General features: G+C 35.7%; 1 non-coding gene across 1 annotated transcript; it reads right to left on the bottom strand.

The window, feature by feature from the left end:
* Nucleotides 1–12,792: 12,792 nt before the first annotated feature.
* Nucleotides 12,793–12,899, bottom strand: LOC128292007 (small nucleolar RNA R71). Its single transcript, XR_008281991.1, has one exon. It is a non-coding gene; the product is annotated as a small nucleolar RNA R71 (small nucleolar RNA).
* Nucleotides 12,900–22,210: the final 9,311 nt, after the last annotated feature.

Below are 22,210 nucleotides of genomic sequence, written 5' to 3'. Positions count from 1 at the left end.
CAATATATAATGTCATCATTTTTATCCATAATAATTTCGACTTAACCCACAATAATTTTTACTTGACATGTGACTTTTTATGATTATTCTGAAAATTTCCTCGTTAACAATTATCCTCTTAAAATTTGATCACATACATAAATTTTGAAATGTAGCAAGTGAACTAGTTTTGAAATTTAATTTGAATTTGATGTTAAACATTCTTCATAGTGAGGTTATCTTACACCTTTGTATTTTTCAGCTTCAGAATTTTTGTACGAAATAATAACCATGGCAAATTTTAACAATTTCATAGAAAATTCAAGTGCCATGTTATTTAGAAGTGCTTATGAATCTGGTCGAGCTGGGCGTAAGCATGATATTAACACACTTTATGCTGTCAAGTCCAGCTCGACCTTAGCCATTTTTGACCTCACCCATAATATTTTAAAATTTTTTAAAAATATTTATATTATTTTAATTTAATATTTGATAATTTTATATATTATTTTATTTATTAAAATATTTTATATAGTCATTTTTCAAGCCCATTTTAGACCCCGTCTATTTTTTTGTCTAAATCCATTTTTCGAGTCTAATATTTTTGCCCAGACCCTTCTAAATTTTGAATAGGCCTAGATGGATAACCCGGCCTATGAACAAGTTTAGTTTTACCCATGGTTATATTTTTTATTTAAAATAAATCCTTGCAACCAGAATTTTATCAAGCTCGCTCTAGAAACAAAGGGAAAAAGTGTCGCTAATCATGGTCTACTCATGCAACAACTCCACTTCAAACTTTATGAAGAAATCAACATGCTTTTAAAAAGAAAGCCTCAACAAGTTTTGGTGCATTGGAATTTGACACTAATTGATACTTTGCAATTCTTTTTGGTGGTGTTTGAACCTGATGATAAAACCAAGTTATTTATATAGCTTCCTTTTTTAAAGGATCAAGTCATGACGTAGTTTAAAATCATTTTGGATATGTAATTTAAACTTGTGCTTAGAAATGTCATATTTTTTATGAACAATTTAAATTCATACTTAAAAGCATAATCATTTAGATTGAACAGTTTAGGCTTAGGCTTAAGAGAATCGAATGAATAGTTTAACTTCGTGTTTAGAACTAGCTATAGGTAAGTTGAAAGAATATTTTGAATTTAAGGAAAATGCTAAGACTTTTTTAAGCAAATCACTAAAACAATAATGTTCAAGTTTGTTACATCCTAACGTTTTAATTCCCAAACAACTTTTAGCTTCTTATTTCTACTAACTCCCTTGACATTTGATTCACTCAAACTTGATTCTTTTTTAAAAATGGCTTCTTGTCACCCACACTACCTACTCATGACCCCAACAAATTGATTACCATATTCAAAAGTACATTTAATATTTTGTTCTTCTTTCTTATATTGTTCTTGATATTTTGTACTTGTGGTACCAAGTAATCCTATAAAAAATTTAAAATAGTAAAATTATGTACATCATTTAATTTTCCTACAATAAAAAATCAATCCAAGGAATAAAAACTTTATACTTAGACTATTTTGAAAATCTTCCAAGAAGTATCTTATTTCAACATACTTTCTCCATTTTATTTTATTTTATTGTGCAAATCTTGCCTCTTTCATCAGTTATTCTTGATAAATGAAAAAGCATTTGTAAGATTCATATAAGATATATATTTTTCGTTGTAACGACCCATATTTTACGGGCACCAGAAAAGTGAATTTAGGGCCTCCCTCTTAGGAAAACGAGTCCGTAAATATTTATTAAAAATATTTACGAAGTTAGTTATGGGTTGAATTAGATTTTGATTAGGTAAATTTAGTTTAATTAGAAGTAATTATTAAAAGGACTAAATCGAATAGAGTGTAAAAGATTAATTTTAAAATAGAAAAAAATGACAAGGGACTAAATTAGTAATTAAATCAAATTAGTAGCATGTGTAAGATAGAGAATAAATACATGTGTATTTAAATTATTAGTACAAATGTATGTTATATATATTTACTTATTTATTAAGTAAAAGATATTTACTTATTATTATTATTATTATTATTATTATTATTATTATTATTAATTGAGATAGTGACAATTGTATGGTGATAAATAACACATATGTACATGTGTGTATAAATACACATGTATTATTTTTATTTGTTATTATATAGATAATTTATAATTAAATATTAATTAAGTAAATAAAATGAAATAAAGAATAAAGAAACAAAAGAAAAGAGAAATAGTTACAAAGAATCAAACGAAATAGAAAGAAAGAAAGAAGAAAAGAAAAGGAAAAGGAAAAATTAGGGTTTGAAAGCTTGGAAGTTAAATTGGTAAGTCAATTAAGTTCCTTTCTTTATGATTTTGATGTTTTTGGAGTCTTAGAGTAAAGTACTCTTGAATTTGTGTGGAAATATTGAAAGTTGATAGACTTTTGAGTAGGGTTTATGTTGAATAAATGATGAAATTAGGGATCAAATTGATAGAATTGTTGATTAGAATTGATTAGAGGACTAAATTGTAAACTAGGCTATAAGTTTTGAATTTTAGGCATTAAATTGAAAGAAATTCAAAATTATGGAAAAATGGTGAAAATTTGGTAGTTATATTGAAGTTTTGATGGAAATTGAATAAGAACATGATATGAATTGTAAAAAGGAAGAAGATGAAAATAGTTAGGACAAATTTAGGATTTAGATTAAAGTTGCATGGAAAGCTATTATTTTCTATAAAATAAGTGTGTTATTAATTAATTGTACTTATGCTAATTTTCGTAGCAAACAAGGAAATCGAGACGTTGAATGCGAAGAGAAAGGAAAAAGTGATCGAGGAATAGCTCGAGAAAAAAATATCGGTTTTGTATTATCATAATTCAAGTTATTTCTTATTAAATGTTTAATTTTAATATATGTGTATGGAATTTGAATGTGAGGTAAGTAGTGATATTTGAATTGAATGAGAATTGGATTTGATTGATGAATGTATACATGTGTGAAATTGAATTGTATAATGATTTGTGGTGAATTTGAAATTGTGATTGAATTGTTATTGCGATGGATTTGAATTCGATTACGATCAACTGAAAGTGAAAGTGATATGAATATGTGATTTTGATACCCTATTAACTTATCAGGCTAGGGTGGATATAGTTGGCATGCCATAGGATAGGAAGAGTTCAGGGATTCTTCGACCTCGAGTCGATGAGACACTTAGTGTGTCCCATTTACTTCGGATAGATTCGATGAGGCGTTGGTCGCCACTTTGCTTCGGCTTAGCCGATGAGATGTTGGTCGTCACTTATTTACTTCGAACTATCCGATGAGGTGTTAGTCGCCATTCTGGTGTGTTTGGTTGGATCCGTGTATCCGCCAAAGTCCGAGTCATGTTAATAGGGGAAAATAAGTGAAATAATAAAATCAAATGAATTTGATTATTTGAGCTATCGAATAAAATGAAAAAGTGATATTGTAAGATGGAATGTGAGATGAAACTTGTAAAGAGATTGAAGGCATGAACCAAAGGTTTATGAAGTGTTTATATTTGAAATGTGAATTGAATAATTATATGTGGTTGAGAGATGAATCAAAGATTCATGAATTATTTGAAATCTCATTGATGATTTATTGGATCTATCATTGGAAATGATATAATGGAAATATGATAGTTTGGTATGAATTTATATATATGATTTGTATGTATGATTTGCTAATTATCTATGTACGTTATGATATTTTATTGTTGTTTTAATTTGAATTATGATAATACCATTGAGTATTTCCAATACTCAGCGTAGAGTTGTTTTCCGTGCGCAGGTTAGGGAAAGTTGAAGTTCAGTCAAGCATCCGAGTTAATCCCGACCTCAACTCAATTTTGGTGATGCATCTATCTTTTAGAGATGTGGCATGTACTAGGTTTGGTGTTTGTCACTTGTAAATGTTTTATAATCCTAAAGAGGTAATGAAATGAATGAATGAAAATTTCCTAAGTTTGAAAGGTTTGATGAATGTTATTTGATCAAGATTTATAAGTAAATGCTTTGGGCATTAATTAGGTGTGTTTAGTATGTGAAAATAGCTTAAAAATGGTGAAAAATCATGTTTTCACACGGCCAAGTCACATGGGCGTGTGCCCAGGCCGTGTGGAAAAGTCAGAATTTGCCACAGGTTAGTCCCACGGCCATGTGCCAAGCCACACGGGCATGTCCCAGGCCACAAGGGCGTGTGCCCCTATCTTCAAGAAAAAATTTCTAAAGTTGCCAGTTTAGTTCCGAATCACTTCTAAAACATATATTGGGCCTCGTAGGCCCATATTAGGGACTTTAAGATGAAATTTGATAAGAATTGATCTAGGATGTAAAGTTTATGACTTTTGTTTTGTATAAATATTAATGTATAAGTCCGGTAGTACCTCGTAGCCCTATTCCGGTGACTGCTTGGGGTTAGGGGTGTTACATTAGTTCTCCTTTAGATAAAAACTAAAAAAAAAAAACCATAATCCCTAACCCCTCAACGAGAAAAAAATAATAACCTCAGAAATTTCTTCTCCTTTTCATTCAGCTGATAAAAAGCAAAAATGGAAAAGGCTGAGAACAAATGTATGGGTTCCTTCTCCCTTAATAATTTTTTTTTTCTTTTGAGAACAAAAGATATTTCTTTCATCAAAAAATAAATGTAAACCTAGAGCAAAATGGTTTTTCTTCTCTTTTTTCCATATATTATTACAAGGGTGGTGTCACACTCGGTCCTCTTTAAGGACACGAATTTAAGGGAGAATCAGGAGTAAATTGAATTAATGGTGACTTGGCGAACTCTAATAGAATATTCACGAATTTTAGTGGTTATTGGGCAATTAGTTGAGTTTCAATTCTAGTTTAGTTAAGGTAAAACCTGTTGGTTCCTTAGTGGGAGACAAAATGATTATTGATGAATGGTTATTTTACTCCATGGAAACTGTGCCAATGGGGTATATATATAAGTGTACATGAGAAAAGAGTTCTTCTAAAAATTATGTTTACAATTCTCGTCTTAACTGCATCGGCTTTTTTAGTTGCTCCAAAGCAGAAGAGGATGAAGCTAAAGGAAGCTTTGCATGGGGTGGTAAAAGTGTGATTCCAGTTTGGAAAGCAAAAAATTTGATAAGCTGGTAATCCCCGAAGCCCCCATGTACTCATGAATTACAGAAAAAGAGGTGTAAGAAATCCTGATAAGTTTTTGTAAATTTTTGGGATTGAGATTTTAAGGTTTGAATGCCTTCAATTTAACTGATATGTGGTTTTCATGCTTAGCTACCAAGTCGATAAAGGTTTTAGTATATGGAAAAGCTAAACTGGTAAAGACGAGAGAGTTCAAGTGTAACATCCAAATTTCTAACAACCCAAAATTAGGAATGAATAAGGGACTAAATTGAGAGAAATCATAAGTTGACTGCCTATATTAAAAGGAAAAGGAAAGTTGGAAATTGAATTGAACATAGCTGAGATCCAATTCTAGTTTGGTTAGAATGGAACCAGCTGGTTTCTTAGTGGGAAGCATATTAATTACTGGTGCATTACTCCCATGAGGTTAGAAGAAGCACGGGAAGGGTTATAAATAGCTGAGAGATGGCTCCAAGGAATGATTTTCTTCCCGACCTTTTCTATTTCTCTTGTTTTTCATCTTCTTCGGTAACTCAAAGAAGGAGCAGCCATGGAAGGTTTTGCATGGAGTAACTTCATGAGGATGGAGCTAGAAAACTAGGAAAACCAGCAAGCGAGTAAGATTAGTAACCCTTCGTTGTACATAGGATTAAGTGATGGACATCAGAACCATTTTAAGGGTTCTGCATACTATGAAAGTTTAGGTTTTTAAGATGTAGCATAAGTTTAACTAGTGGATTTTTTGTTGCAAGCCCCTATCTGGAAAATGGAAGCTCTGGTATTCGAGAGAAGGAATAAGCTATGGAGATGATAAAGTCTAAGGTGAGTTTCAGACTCTGAACCCATTGTTATGGTTTATGTTGTTTAAGCATGTCATGGTTACATAAGAATGAATGATGATAATATGAGCATGCATCGCATGTTTGGGGAAACCTTGAGGGTTAGATGAAGTTTAGGATGGGAATTGAGAAAGAACCCATTAATTACCGTTTTTGGCAAAGCTTTGAACCTTGCAGATGAAACATTACAGTGTTTGAATATCAATGTTAGAAGGTGAAAAAGAGGTAATAGAAGAAGGATTCGGGAAATAAAATTACAAAAAGGTATTTACCGCGACGATGGTATCAATTGATTCTTTGGGGCGGCATCGTGATGACGGTATATAGCGTAAGACCATAAATGAAATATGTTATGACAGTCTAGTATGAGATACGTAGTGTAAGACCATGGATGAAAAGCTCCATGACAACGTGGTACATGGTAAAATAGTAATGAAATAAGACCATAGATGAAAGATGCCATGGTAGTAAGGTAAATGATATAAGGTATGTAGTATAAAATCATAAATGAAAGATGCTATGGCAGTTAGGTATGATGAGTAAGACCATGGATGAAAGACTCCATGGCATCATGAGGTAATGCGCCAGGATAGCGAAGCGGTATAAAGACCATGGATGAAAAACGCCATGGCATCCACAGAGATAAGTCTGTTAGGACAGTAAACACAAAATAGAGTAAGTCTGTCATGATAATAAACATGAGTGAGTCCGCTGGGATAAGAGAAAAGAGGTAAAAAAGGGTATAAGATCATACCTAGGCTACGACATCCCCAAAGTTTTCCATAGAACATATGTGAAAAGTACATCAAAACCTTAAGTGAGGAGTATACGACGATTGCACCAAGTATAAGAAACCACACAGGTGGAAGAAACATCAAAGGATAGTGTAAGTAATGGAAGCGGATCATGAGGAATCCACCAAAATTGATGACAGTGGTAAGGATAGTTGTGGTAGCCAACAAGGCATAAGTAAAGACCTGATAAAAATTAGGGAAAGATAGGTCGCACGAGAGCTAGTCTAAATATGAAAATGTAAGAAAAAAATCAAGCAATAATCTAAAATCAAGAGCCACCAAGAAATTTCAATGAACTGGTACGTGAGAAGCAAATCTCGTAAGGGGAATGAGAATTTCATTTACAGGATAAGGATTTTGTTCAGAGGTCAAAATGTTTGTCAAGACTATTCCTCTTTGAGGAAAGTCTATTGCAGGTACACTTCCACAATTATGGCCCGTAGGGGGAATATGAATAAGTGGGATGGCAAACTAGTATAGTTGTATAAGCAATGGCCTTCAAGGACAATGAGTCAGCTATTAATCATATGGGGCAAGAGAGGTCCCAAATTAGTCTTGTGTATAAGGTGGATTACTAGAAGTAATCCTACACTGCAAACAATAAGGTGGAATGAGAATGAGTTTGTTAGAGTGGCGAGACATGTTAAAGGTCAGCACGGTCAGGAAATCCCAGCAAGTCCTTTGGGATTATGGTATGGAAAATAAGGAACTATGCTATGGGTTGATCCAACTATAGATTTTCGCCAATGAAGGAAAGGAATGATAGAAGATAAGTAATGTTAGGATCTGTTGATATGGCGAGGTATCTGAATTTTTGTCAAGAAGAGAGTTCGACCAGAGGAAGGTTTCTTAGTGAGTCAAGTAGCTTGGAGGATCGAGTGGAGACCGCCACCCTAACATAGAATCTTGCCTCCAGCAATCAAGGAGTATTCATGTTTATTTTATTTTACGTTTGTTACCCTTTTACAATAAGGTTAATTTATGGTACAGTAAAGGAACTCATTAAGTTCATTCGAACTTATCATTGGTTGGTGTATGTTCGAAGGATTTGCAAGATTGATCAAGAACTTGGAGGAGAGACCAAGCCAAATGGATGGTGAAATCAATGATTACAGGCAATTAGAGTTATGCACATAGGAAAGGGGTACTGTCAGAGGCTTCGCCCAAGAGATAATGAGGTGTACTCTGATAATGCCCTTAAGATTTGGGCATTGAAATAGTTTGCCCTGATAAGTGTTGTAAGAGACCTATTGTAACTAAATAGTCTAAGTAAAAATAGAAATGAATGGAAGGATTAACCATTCAGTGACTCAAGGCCTTAGTTGTAGGAACTCATATTATTGATTTATTTGTTAGATTAAATGACTTTAGTCTATTTATAGTAGCTAACTTAGCAAAAATTAAGTATAGGTCCTTTATGACACTCCACACCCAGATCTGGTGGAAGGGTCAGGCTCGGGGTGTTACATTAGGTGAGTTTTTGTACTCTACTTTTGGATGAATTATGGATGAGTGCTTAGTTGTGATATGAGCTTATGCCTGTTATGAACTATGTTTGAAATTTTGGTGATTCATGAGTACGGTGAATGAGCATGACATACATGTTTAAAGTTGCATAAATTCATGAAAGTATGTTATGTATGAGAGGACAGTGTATCATTGTATCTAATATGGTGTACTCTATAATGCAATAATATTTGGAATCTTATGGATGAATTGTATGTCTATATTATTTATGCCGAGTATGAAGGGAATTTACCTTGACGGGGTAGATGAAGATAGGAATAATTGGTAGAACAGAGGATTGGGCAGGCTGATACAATAGAGTTTAGGCGGCATCGTGGAATGGTATCTACTGGCTCGCTAGAACGACACCGTGACGACAATCTATTTACTCTATGGAACGACACCTCAACGACGGATATTGACTGGTTATTCAAGGTGACACCATGTAAACGATTTATAGGTCCTTCGGGGTGACACTGTGTGAACGGTTTATAGGCCCTTCAAGGAGACACCTCGTAAAGAGGTTTATTGATTCCTTAAAATTGAAAGTCTGGAGGACAATAAACATGGGATTATATTATGTAAGACTATAGCTAGGTTATGGATACAAATGAACTCTGCTAGGACAGTAAACCAAGAAGCCCACTAGGGCATGAAAGGAGAAGTCATTGTAAGACTCGCGTGGCAAGTAGTAGGACAGAATGATCATGGCACGTCTGAGAGCGCGAGCAAACGAGATCATAAGGGGATCTATCAAAATGCAATGGTGAGTAAAACTTATAGAAATGACTTTTTAGGTATGTGTGAAAGGAAGCAGAAATTCCTTTAGCTTATTACAAATATAGCATCCTCCATTAAGAGTCCACCTGAGTTGTTGCAGACTAAACATTAGTTAAGTAAATACAGAAGGGATTATCGTAGCCGAAATCCTAATTGGTGATCGATAAGGAGGTAGCTAGAAAGATGGGTAATCCACTAAAGGATCATATAGAAGAGAATGTCCACCAAAAGATGATTAATCGATAAAGTCCGCTAAGGGTTTTGCAAAGAAAGAATACATTTGTTAAGACTTTCTAGCATGGGTTAGTGCACATGAGATTAATGAATGTAGAAGTTCGCCAAGAACAAATTAAGAAAGAGATAGTCTGAGGGGGAGACTATTTGATTTTTGAGAGCATCGTGATAGAATGGGTCGAAACAGGGAAGTCCTTTAAGACAATCTAGTAGACAAGAGTTCACAAAAAAAAGGGTGTTTATCCACCACCTATGTTCTATATCCAAGGTCTCTAATAAGGGTATCGGTAAATGGATTCCTCTTTAATAATTGATTCATACATGGGATATGTTACATGGAATTCATCGTTGGGAACAGACCAACAGATTTAGGTCAAGATAAGTGTAGAATGTGGGGATCAAGGTAAGAAGCCAATAGTTATAGCGAGATATTTAATAATCTGGCAACAACGAAAATCAATTTGGGTATTCGCATATATGGTTACTCTATATGTAACACCCTTTACCCGTATCTGAAGCTGGGACAGGGTTCGAGGCTTTACCGGGTTAAAACATTAACATTCATTCAAAATCGGCCATAAAGTTTTGTTCAAATTTAAAACTTTTCAATTTCATTCAAATTGTCCTTTATAAGGGCCTACGAGGCCCAAAACATACTGGTAGGCCGTGTCCCTCAGGAGGGACACAACACACTTCATACATTCTTCAAGAGTGCATGATAACTCATCAAACACCCTAAGGGTATTCTCGAGCTTGAACTCTGCCCTTTTAAGGTCATCATCTTTACTAGCCCGGAACTATTCGGCTTATTGTTTTTGAATCTTATCCACAGGAAGTCTATTCAGTCTCACAAAGTCCATACCTTGAAGTGCTATAGGCATAGGTTGAGGAATAGGTGAGGGTGGAGGGGGTTGAGCGTTCGGGTTCGTTCGAACGAACCCCGTATACCAGGGGTCCATCATGTGGAGAAAGACTTCACTGCTTCCTTCTCCTCTACTAGTAGTTTCAGGTCTAGTCTCAACTGGCACTGCCCCTTCAACGGGAGCAGGCGCGTTGCTTTCTATATCATCTACCACTACTCTGTCGGAATCTATTGACTATATGAAAACACGTTTTAAAATCGTCAGGAGTCGTCACACTATCATAATATATGTATGGCATGTATAGTTAGACTCGTACACATGCTATGTTAGTCCAAGAATCAACTAAATCATAGCTCTGATACCACTAAATGCAACACCCCTTACCCATATTCAACGCCAGGACAGGGTTCGAGGCATTACTGGGCTAAAACATTAACATTCACACAAAATTGGCCATAAAATTTTGTTCAAATTTAAAACTTTTTAATTTCATACAAATTGTCACTTATAAGGGCCTACGATTCCCAAAACATACATTGAAAGTGATTTGAGATTAACCGAAGACTTTAGAAAACTTTAGGGAAATTAGAAAAATTTTCCTACTTTGGGATTCATGATAAACCGTAATTTATATATATTTTTACCCCATGCTTAACGCATTTTATGGATGATTTTCCATTCGAATTGGTGAATTCGATGCTCCTAATGCTTTAATTTCATGTTTTATACTTAGTAGAGCATAGGAGAGAGAAAGGAACGAGAAACGGGCCAAAAACAGAGAAAAATGGGCCAAAGTACGGATTCAACACAGCCTGGACCTCCTCACACGAGTAGACCACACGGTCGTGTCAATTTGGTAGATTCAGAGCACGACTCACACGGGCTTGTCACACAAGCTTGTCCTTGCCGAGCCCAAGTTGAGTCCAATTTGGAAAAGACCAATTTTGATGGTTTTTAGGCATTCTAAAACCTATAAATACATTTTAAAGGAAGAGAAAAAAGAGGGCACAGAGAGGAAGGAAGGAATTACTCAAAGGAAGCCGATTGATCCATCTCAGAACCCGGAGTCACAATCAAGACTGAAGATCTCCCCTCAATTTCCCTTCAGGAGTTTTAGGTTTTCTTTATGTTTTGTATTCGTTATTCTTCTGAGATGTTTTTCTTTTTAGTTATGAACTAAATCCCCTAAATACCTAAGGGGAATGAAACCTAAGACGAATCTTGTTATTATTTTCTAAATTGTATGACAAATATTTAACTTGTTCTTACTTATGTGTTCTTAATTCTTGTTTTGATATCCCAAGATACTGATTCAAGATAAGCTCTTACTCAGAGGAGGAATAGACCCTGTCTAAGAGTACATTTGTCATAATTAAGCGAAGTTATTTGCGCGTCTAGACATAGGGTGACAAGATTTTGCCAGATTAGGGCGAAACCTAATAAGGGGATCCATAGATAGAGTTAATGCAACCCTAGGGTGTTAATTAGAGAAAAGTCTCAATTATTCAATCTAGGGATTAGACGTTATTAGTCTTGAATAGGCATAATAACATAACTTAGGGATCTCTACGGAACAAGTTAAATGAATAAATCGTCTGATTCGGAGCCAGAATAACAAGTACAGTCTAGGTGGATTTTTCCTTAGGTATTGTCTTAATTCAATCGTTTTCCAAAAGTAATCCCCCAATTCCATTCTCTGTGAATTCTTAGATTAGTTAATTAGTTAGTTAAAACAAAACCCCCTTATTCTTAAGCTAGATAATAAAAAGACAGCCATTACTAGTACTTTTAGTTCCTTTGGGTTCGACAATCCGGTCTTGCTAAAACTATACTACTGTTTGATAGGTACACTTGTCTGCATCGCGATAATAGTTAGTTTCAAGAACAATTAATTATAAATATTTAAAACTTACCTGTCACGAAAATCGCGATCAAATTTTTGGCGTCGTTGCTGGGGAACTAGGATATTAGGAACGCTCAATTTTTATTAATTTAACCATTTATTTTTCTTGCAATTTAATTTAATTTTTTTATTATTTATTAATTTACTTTTTCTTTCTCTTGGCAGGTTTTTATAGTTTATGACTAGAAGAAACCCGTTAGGACCACTATTTTTTGACGAAGAAATCGATCGCACAGTTCGCAGAAACCAAAGAGAAATAAGGTGAAGCTTAAGATACACAGAGAACAAGCAAGAGGACGATACTCAATCCCCAACCAAAGAGATAGCTGAAAACCAAGACAATCAGCTACCTCCTGTAATTGCGGTTAATAAAAATCCTGCTCCACGCGCTATGTATGATTATGCTAAACCTTCTTTAACAGGAACTGAATCAAGCATAGTTAGACCTGCTGTAGCTGCAAATACTTTTGAACTAAAACCTAATACTATTCAAATGATATAGCAATTTGTTCAGTTTGATGGTTTGCAGGATGAGGAACCCAACGCTTACTTAGCAAACTTTTTGGAACTATGCGATACATTTAAAATTAATGGTGTTTTTGATGATGCCATTCGTCTTCGGTTATTCCCTTTTTCATTGAGGAACAAAGCTAAATAGTGGTTGAACTCATTACCACGAGGGTCAATCACTACTTGGGAACAAATGACCGAAAAATTTCTATTAAAATATTTCTCGTCGGCTAAAATGGCCAAATTACGTAATGATATCTCTTCATTTGTGTAGATGGACTTAGAAACTTTTTACGATGCATGGGAAAGATACAAGGACTTACTGAGAAGGTGCTCTCACCATGGGTTACCGCTTTGGCTTTAGGTCTAAAAATTCCATAATGGCCTGAATCCTTCGACTCAACAAATGGCTAACGTAGCTGCTGGCGAAACCATCAAAAATAAAAAAATTTGAAGATGCTTATAAGTTTATAGAGGAGATGTCACTAAATAACTATCAGTGGCAAGTCATGAGGACAAAACCAATGAAAACAGCTGGTGTTTATAACGTCGATTCGGTCCCCATGCTCTCTAATCAGGTAGAACTCTTGAATAAGAAAATTGATGGTTTTCTTAGTTCTTCACAGGTTCACCCAGTAATGCAGTGCGAAGCAAGTGATGGTGGAACAAGCCATTCGGAATACCAACCTTATGGCCACAACATGGATAACGAGCAGTTAAATTACATGGGTAATAATCCTCGATCTCAAAACAATCCATATAGTTACACTTACAATGCAGGTTGGAGGAACCACCCAAATTTCTCATGGGGAGGCCAAGGAAATCAGAGACCACCTCCAGGATACCAACAACCACCCTACCAACAGGAAAAGAAGTCGAACCTTGAAGGGATGCTCTCAAAGTTTATATCGGTGTCAGAAACTCGTTTCTAGAACACCGAGACAGCACTTAAAAATCAACAAGCGTCAATCCAAGGGTTCGAAACTCAGATAGGCCAGCTTTTTAAACTAATCTCTGAATGACCACAAGGTTGCTTGCCAAGTAATACTGAACCCAACCCAAGGGAACAGCTTAATGCAATTAACATTCAAGATGACGAAGGAGTCGTTGAGCCTGAGCCAGAACCAGAACCGAGGCAAGAAACTGTGGTAAGCAAAGATCAAGGTGAGGTAGGCCATAATAAAAATAAATCAGTGAATGTCGAATATAAACCTCGTGTGTCATACCCCAACACGATAAGGAAAGACCGCTCAGATGAATAATTTGGTAAATTCCTTAAACTCTTATTGCTTATTTGAAACAACATTTTAATGTATTGAGTAAAAATATGACGTGATTTATAGTAAAATATAAAAGCAAATTACGGTGCTAATACGTGTAATAACATAATAATAGGTGCGATAATGCCGATAACAATAATGTGAGCAAATATATAAAAATAAAATAAAAACAAGGCTAATAATATAAAAATATAAATAAATAAAAAAGTAAGAAAAATTTATTAAAAAGCTTAAACAAATAAATAAGAAAAATGAAATAAGCAAATAAATAAGTAAATAAAAATATAAAATATGACAAAATAAAATGACAATAATAATGATAATAATAATAATAGTAGTAGTAGTAGTAAAAATAATAATAATAATGATGGTAATAATAATAGTAATAATAATATGCTAAATAATAATAGTAAAAAAATAGTAATAGTAATTACAAAATGATAATAATAATAAAATAAAATGATAATAGTACTAATGTTAATAGTAATAAAAATAAAAATAGTAATAATAGTAATAATAATAATATTGATAATAAATAATAATAGTAAAAGGAATAATAATAATAATAGTAATAATAAAAATATTAATAATAGTAATTAATTAATTTTAATAATAAAATAGTAAAAATAACTTAAAAAAGGGCTAAATTGAACTTAAAACGAAAGTTCGGGGCAAATCTGAAATAAAATAAAAAGAAAAGGACCAGATTGAATGCGCAAATAACAAGGACGGACCAAAAGGGAAATAATCCCTTCCCTCCAAAACGCACAGCTTCAAGGGGGACTAAATTGGAAACCGAAATAAATTACAGGGTAAAATTAAAATTTAAAAAAAAAACTTGATTGCAAAACCATGAAAAAGCAAAAGGGCTAAATGCGCAAATAGCCCATTTGTTGAAAACACGCGGATCCTAGGGGTAAAACAACGTTGTTTTGGGCATTTAAGGCCAGTCCCAAAACGATGTCGTTTTGGGGCCTATGTAAGTCAAAAAAATTTAAAAAAAAAATTGTTCCTTCCCATTTCACCAAAAAAAACTGAAAAACCCCTCATCTAATTCTCTCAAACCCCTCTCCTCTCCAGCCATGGCTCCGGCCGAGCGCCGCCACGGCAGCTATGCCTGCTTTCCGGCAAAGTCAAAGAAAGGGTAAGTTTTCTCTTTTGTAGAACTTTTTTAATATATATATAAATGGTTTTTTTAAAAAAGAAAATAAAGAGATATATGTGTATATAAATAGTTTCGAAAAGGAAAATAAAAGGAAATAAAATCAAAAACCTTGCCACGTTTGTTTTGTTTTTTTCCTCTTCGATCTGCTTGCTGTTTTTTTTTATTTGGTATGCTTGAATTGTTTTTTATTCAAAAAGTGTCCAGAAAAAAAATACAAAATATTGCAAGGCTAAATAGCCATTTACAAAGTATTTTTCTCCATTTGCTTGTTATTTCTGCCTTTAATTTATTGTAGGTGGCGGCGCAAGTGGCGAGGGCGGTGGCCAGTGGATTGGCGGTGCTGACAATGGCAGTTAGAGTGTGGCGCCGACCTAGGGTTAGGTGGCTAGGTTTAGATTTAGGTTTAGGTTTTAATTTTTGGTTTAATTTATTTGGGTTGGGGTTTGTTGGGTTTGGTTTGGGTCTACTTATGGGTATTGGGTTTGGTTTGGTTTTGGTTTTGGGGTTTGTTTGAATTGGGTTGATGTAATGTAAAAAAAATTGGACTGTTCTGTTGGGCCCGAGCAAAATTTGGGCTTTATAGCTGCCCCTCTTTGCTCATTGCCATAGAACGAGAACAGAGCAAAGACTTTTAAGATAGACCAATTTTGCCCAGTCTCGCCTAGTCTTGACTTCTTTTGTGCTCCTCTTCTTCAGGTCACTTCGTTCTAGTCCACCACATATTGTTGTTTTGATCCGTTCCACTGTAACTTCAGAGAGACAAGATTTGTAGTGTTGATCTACTCTACTGCAAATTTAAGGAGGTGAGATTTGTGGTTTCAGGTTTAATCTGACCTATTGCAACTTCAGAGGTATAGTACTTGTCGCCTTAATCTGCTCTACTGCAACTTCAGGGAGATAGGATTAGTTGTCTTCAGTCTACTCTGCTGCAACTTCGGAGAGATAAGACTTGTGGCTTTAATCTGCTCTACTGCAACTTTAGGGAGATAAGATTTGCCATGGTAGATTTGATCCGACCTACTGTGACTTTAGAGGTATAGGACTCATTGTTTTAATCTGCTCCACTGCAAATTCAGGGAGATAAGACTTGTAATTTCAACCTGCTCCACTGCAACTTCAGCGAGATAAGGTTTGTTTTGATCTGCTCTACTGCAACTTCAGAGAGATAAGATCTATTGTCTTCACTATGCTCCATTGCAATTTCAGGGAGATAAGACTAGTGACTTCAACCTGCTCCACTGCAACTTCGAGGAGATAAGGCTTGTTTTGATTTGCTCTACTGTAACTTCAAGGAGATAAGATCTGTTTATTTATAGCTTCAATCTGTTCCACTGCAACTTAAGGAAAATAAGATTCGCTATCTTCAATTTTCTCCACTGCAACTTCAGGGAGATAAGACTTGTGAATTCATCGATCTTGCTATACCGTCCCCTTGGAGACATGACCTGTAGAATCGATTTCATGGGCCTATGTTTATGCCAAATGATTAAGATATGATGATCAGAATGAATTAAATGTTCCTAACTAGATGTGTATGAATTGTATTTGCATGAATGCAGAATGTCATAAGAATGATCCCTTCTTAATGTTGGGGTTGTCATTACTCTTTGTTCATCAAGGTTCTATCACTGACGCATTACCCTGACTTCTTGCTCAACTGGTATAGAAAACTCGAAGAAATAGTCACAATTTAGACTCTTCTTTCTCAAATATTTCTGACCCTTAAGTTTGGTTAGATCTAAATAATAGTCCTGTTTCAGGTCCTTGTACTATTTAGAAGCTTTTAGAGTAATACGTAGAACTCCTTTTGTGAAAGTATTATTAGTCAAATAATCGTTATTTCTATGCAAAATACTTGAAAAAGATCATAATGATGGACAAAACTGAAATTTATCAAGAACAAAGTCTGAAAAGAATGAATTAATCAAAGAAAGCAAGCATTGTTGGAATACAAAATAGGTGAGAGAGAAAAAGTAGGTGCCCCAAATATCGCAGCATGAGCTTCTTTGCATGAACTTCTTGAGGACCATTTTAAGCTCAACATGTATTTAGGGGATCTAGAGTACTCTGTTGATACACCAAGACGTAACATCTCTCCTCCTTGGTAATTCAGGTATCGCAAGACTACCGCATGCCCCACCTTCAATCAAAATTTGAATTGCCCTTTATGGGTTTTCAATTCAAAACTCCTCTAGTCTTAGGGCACCCTTTGTGGGTTTTCGCCTTAGACTCTCGCCCTTTTTTTTTTAGGTGAAGTATTTCTTAACCGAATCTGAATTCACAGGATTGGGTAAGTTCTTTCCATCCAACTCGGTCAACACCAATGCTCCTCCAGAAAAGACCTTCTTTACCACATAAGGTTTTTCCGAATTTGGCATCAATTTCCCTCTGAAGTCCTTTTGTATGGGCAAGATCTTTTTCAATACTAGGTCTTCCTCGTGGAATTCTATGGGACGAACCTTTTTATTGTAAGCTCTTATCATTTGCTTTTGGTACATCTGACCATAATGGATGGCTTTCAACCTTTTCTCTTCGATCAAGTTTAGCTGATCATATCGGGATTGGATCCATTCTGCTTCATCCAACTTCAGCTCTGACAAGACTCGAAGGGAAGAAATTTCAACTTCGATGGGTAAAACTGTCTCCATTCCATAGACAAATGAGAAAGGTGTTGTCCTGGTAGAGGTCCTGACAGACATTCAATAAGCATAGAGGGCGAATGATAACTTCTCATGCTAGTCTTTATAGGTCTCAGTCATTTTCCCCAAAACATTCTTAATGTTTTTATTGGCTGCCTCGACTGTACCGTTCATCTTCAAGTGATACGGTGACGAGTTGTGGTGTCGATCTTGAACTGACTACACACTTTCGTTATCGTACTGTTGTTCAAATTCAATACATTGTCAGATATGATCCTTTCCGGTATTCTATATCGATAAATGATTTTGTTTTTCAGGAACTTGCTAATTGTCGATTTTGTAATATTGGAATATGAAGCGGCCTCTATCCACTTGGTGAAGTAGTCGATGACCACAAAGATAAGTCGATGCCCATTGGAAACTTTTGGCGATATTGAACCAATCACATCCATGCCTCACATAGAGAAAGGCCATGAAGAAGTCATAACATGTAGAGGTGAAGGAAGCATATGAATCTTCTCTCCATAGATTTGGCACTTATGACATCTTTCGGCGTAGTTAATACAATCCCCTTCCATGGAGGACCAGTAATAACTGAACCTCATAATTTGCCTAGCCATTGTAAATCCATTAGCTTGTGTCCCACAGACGCCCTCATGGACTTCTTCCAAGATTTTCTTAGCCTATATAGAGTCTACACATCTTAATAGCACCTGATCCTTTCTTCTTTTGTATAGAATCTCCCCATCCAAGATATAATCAACAGCCAATCTTCTCAATGTCCTTTTATCATTCTTAGTAGCTTAGTCAGGGTATTCACTATTCTTCACATATCGCAGTATATCGTGGTACCAAGGATGATCATCCTTTTCTTCTTCTTATTCGATGTTGTAACAATGAGTCGGAGCTTCATAAATACTCATTTGTATCGGTTTCACATCCTCTTATTTGTTCACCTTGATCATGGAAGCTAAAGTTGCTAGGGCGTTAGCCATTTGATTTTCTTCTCGCGGGAGGTAGTAGAAGACGGTATCATCAAACTCTTTAATTAATTTAAGGACCAAACTTCAATAATTGATCAACTTGGGGTCCCTTGTCTCCTATTCACCTTTGAGTTGATAAATCACTAGCGTAGAATCTTGATATACCTCTACCACTTTGATTTTATGTTCAATGGCTGCGCGGATGCCCATGATGTATGCTTCGTATTCTGTAATATTATTCGTGCAGTCAAAATCCAATTTGTTATTAAAAGGGTAATGATCTCCATTTAGGGATACCAAGACTGCCTCGATTCTATTATCCACAACATTTGATGCTCCGTCGAAGTTTAGCTTTCAAGGATGACCTTCTTGAGAGTCTTCTTCAGTGGTTGCCACGTACATTAGATCTTCATTTGGGAAATCAAAGTTCAGAGGCTCATAGTCTTCTAGAGCCCTACTGGTTAGAAAATCTACTATTGCACTCCCTTTTACAGCTTTCTGGTTCACATAAACTATGTTAAATTCGGAAAGAAGAATTTTCCATCGGGCCATTCTCTCATTCAATGCAGTCGACTCCATCATGTACTTCAGAGGGTCGAGTTTTGAGATGAGCCAAATTGTGTGATACAACATATACTGTCTCAATCTTCGGGTTGTCCAGATTAAGGCACAACACAACTTTTCAATTGGCGAGTATCTCATCTCACAATCAATAAACTTCTTACTGAGGTAAGATATCGCTCTTTCTTTCCTTCCTCACTCATCGTGTTAACCCAGCACACATCTTATAGAATTTTCAAATACTGTCAAATTCAATATTAGTGGCTTATCTAGACTAGGTGGTGTCAACACTGGGGCATTAGACAAGTATTGCTTAACCTTGTCAAAAGTCTTCTGGCACTCCTCATCCCACATACCAGGGTTGTGTTCTTAATGAGACAGAATACGGGGTCATATTTTTCGGTTAGTTGTGAAATGAACCGAGTGATGTAATTTAGTCTGTCTAGGAATCCTCGAATTTCTTTTTGAGTACACGACAGAGGTAACTCTTGTATGGCTTTGACTTTATCTGGGTTAATTTCAATTCATTTTTCGCTGACCATGAATCTTAGTAGTTTTCCTGACCTGGCCCTGAAGGTATATTTTGCTGGATTGAGCTTTAGTTGGAATTTCCTCAACTTCAAGAATAATTTTCTCAAGACTTGCATATTTCCTCTTCAGTTCGGGATTTAGCGATCATGTCATTGACATAAACTTCAATTTCTTTGTGCATCATATCATGGAACAAGGTTACCATGGCTCTCTGATATGTTGCTCCCTTTTTTTTTAGTCCAAATGGCATCACTTTATAGCAAAAAGTTCCCCACATGATTACAAATGTGGTCTTATCCATGTCTTCAGGATGCATCTTTATCTGATTGTATCCGGAGAAGTCATTCATGAAGGAGAATAGCGAGTAACCTGCCGTGTTGTCCACAAATGTGTCGATATGGGGTAATGGGAAATTGTCCTTCAGGCTAGCTTTGTTCAAATCCCTGTAGTCTATACACATCCATACTTTTTCATTATTTTTATGGACGGGGACAATAATGGCGACCTATTCTGAGTACTTAACCACTTGCAAGAAACCAGCATCGAATTTCTTCTTGGCATCTTCTTTTATTTTCAACAAAACATCAGGCATCATCTTTCGGAGCTTCTATTGAACTGGCTTGTACTCTTCTTTTATGGGAGCAGATGTACCACGATATCAGTACTTAACTTGGGCATGTCTTGATATGACCATGCAAAGACATCTTTGAACTCTTGGAGTAACGCAATGAGGTCCCGCTTTGTCTTTGTGGTAATGCAAGCTCCGATCTTTAATTCTTTCTCTTCCTGTTCGTCTCCCAAGTTCACAATTGCTATTGACTCTTTGTGAGGTAGAATCTGTTTTTCCTCTTGTTCTACCATCCTTAACAAATCAGGAGATAAGTTACAGTCTCTGTCATTTTCGAAGTCCTACGATTCCTCTAAATACATGTCTCGCTCAAATGGATATTTTGAGTTAGCAGTGCCGCTCACATCATTGATATATGGAAACTTGTTATAGGGACAAAGGAAGATACAAAGAACAAAAGAATTTAAGAATAATGATCTATATGGTATGATCATGAATGAAGAATAAAAGAATATTTAAGAGAATACCCAAAGGACAAAAGAGTCTAAAAATAAATATCTGTATAATGTAATTATGAATGGAAAGAATAAAGAATATTTGCTCGAAAATGATAGCAAAGATGCATTTTATTGAAATAATAATTTTGAACATAAGCCTATTTCACAAAATGACTCTTATTACTCTTAGGCCTAGAGCAATAAGAGTGTTTTGAACATTACTCTGTGTTAGTTCTAAAGACTATAGAAATCTTTTTTGCAGTCCAATTGTTCAGAACACTTTCCGGTTCATAAGGGCGAATGCCCGACAAATTCTCTACTCCAATTTCTTCTTCGTATGTGGCCTTGATATCCAAATTTTTCAACATTCCTTCCACGATTTCCTTTCTTGGCGTCCCCTGCTCAGGGTGAATGATTCCTCTAGATACAAAAGTCTTCGATATATGGGGAAAGATCATTGGTTCCCATTCGATCTCCTCCCTGCTCAACCGCGCTCTCCTTCTCTCTTGTTTCTTTTCCAATTCCTTCTTTCTTTGTCTCGCGTCTAGCTTAAATCCTAAGCTGAAGCGATCTTTTTTGTCTTTCATCATTTGTACGTCAATCTTTCCTTGAAGGTGTCTCCCGAGTCATTTTCTCGGTAGGGCCCTTTTCCAATAGTTAGTCGCAAGCCCATTCTTGTAGTCTTGGATATCTTGGGTATTGGGGTCTTATTTCCTTCGATTGCTTCATCATTTGCCTCTAGATATGATGTGTCACTGTTCATCACTACAATGGTGTCCTCTTCAGCATTTATCGTCACTAGCCGACTTTCCGTTACCAATTTCAATTTTTGGTGTAGCGATGAAGGCACTGCCCCTACTGAATGTATCTAAGGCCTTCCCAATAGGCAATTATATGAAGGCTTGATATCCATTACCAAGAAATTCACCTCGTATGTGTTTGGGCCGATCAAGAAAGGTATTTCGATTCTGCCCATTACCTTCCTTTCTGTGCCATCGAATGCCCCCACTATATTTTGGCAGGCTATTATGTACGAGCTATTTACAGGTAATCTGTTCAGTGTGGATAATGGTAGGACATTCAAGGCTGATCCATTGTCAATCAATACCTCTAGTAGCGTATACCATTTGCAGTGGGTCGTGATATGCAAAGCCTTAGTCGATCTTCTACCTCCTGGCAGTACTTCATCATCATTCAAGAAGATGAAGTTGTCGGCACTTATATTGTTGAATAGGCGGTCCAGCTTGTTTACCGAAATATCGTTAGCGACATAAGTTTCATTCAGCACCTTCATTAATGCGCTACGATGGGTTTTTGAGCTTAAGAGTAAAGCTAGTACCGATATACGAGTTGGTTGTTTGTGCAACTGTTCCACGAATGTGTTAGCCAGAACGTCCTCTCCCAGGATTGTCACATTGCAGTTATAGTTCCAAGG

Source organism: Gossypium arboreum, chromosome 4 (assembly GCF_025698485.1).
Source record: "Gossypium arboreum isolate Shixiya-1 chromosome 4, ASM2569848v2, whole genome shotgun sequence".
Taxonomy (NCBI): Eukaryota; Viridiplantae; Streptophyta; class Magnoliopsida; order Malvales; family Malvaceae; genus Gossypium; species Gossypium arboreum.
The sequence above is the reverse complement of the archived record's forward strand: the minus strand, read 5'-3'. Positions and strand labels throughout refer to the sequence as shown.